The following is a 1,094-nucleotide window of genomic DNA, read 5'->3' as shown; positions in this document are numbered from 1 at the left end:
TGACTCCCACTGCTTATGGAATAAAGTCGAAACTCCCTGTCTTGGCATCAAGTCCCTCTAGGACCTAACACTAGCTTGCGTTATCATCATATCCCATTGCTGATTCATACTCTTAACATTCCAGCCAAATAGTACCTTTTTACATTTCTTATTAGGTGCCAGGTGCTGTGCATTAGGTACCATCATATTTAATCTTGTAAGGTACTTATCACTAGAAGTCCCATTTTATAGACATGAAAAATAGGCTCAGAGAAGGTAAGTGAGTTGCTCAAGCCCAGACAGCTGGTGAGGTGGGCACTGGAACCCAGGGCTGTCATGGGCTTAGCCACATGCTTTGCTGTCTCACAAGGTGAGGTCCTCCCCACTCCCCAGGGGGGACTTTTGTCTGCTGGCATCCTGTTTGAGACGCTCACTCCTCTACCCTAATTTCTACACATCAAAGCCCTCCCTGATTCTTATGGTTAAGCCCAACTGTCACCATCTCCATCAAACCTTCCCTCACCATAGACAGAAGTGATCTCACCTCCTTAATTCTCATAACCTCTTTGTTGTACCTGTTTCACAGCAGTTGTCATAACTGTCATTCTATTTCAGTCTATTTTGGTGACCGGGGGCATCTTGTCTCTCCCTTGGCTGGCTGCAAGTGCCTTGAGGTCAGGGACCGTCTTACCGCTCGCTCTTGGTATATCATGATCTTGAGGTCATCAGACCCATAAGACAGTCGGTGAATGACTCCCTCTATGTGGAGGTTTGGGTGGAAAATCTTGGAGCAGAGCACCAATGGGGCCTGAAAGCACACCACTCCTGTTTTTTCACTTGCCTCTAAACAATTAGGAAAGTGCAAGCAAAAGGACCCATCAACGACATTCTCAACGTTCCAATTTGACGTAAACAGAAAATGACCTGCAACACAGTGTTGACTCACCAGCGCTGGTAAAATGGAATGTTTCAGTCAGCAAATGGCAGGAAATAAACGCTTGTACCAAGAAGACTACCAAGAGAAACGTGCCTCCTACACTCACAAATATACACACTCCAAGCGAGAGCACACGAGGGTTGCTGGAGGATTTTGCTCCTTTTGCATTTTTTTCCAG

Source organism: Trichechus manatus, unplaced genomic scaffold, assembly GCF_000243295.1.
Source record: "Trichechus manatus latirostris isolate Lorelei unplaced genomic scaffold, TriManLat1.0 scaffold00006, whole genome shotgun sequence".
NCBI lineage: Eukaryota > Metazoa > Chordata > Mammalia > Sirenia > Trichechidae > Trichechus > Trichechus manatus.
Note: the sequence above shows the minus strand (reverse complement) of the source record.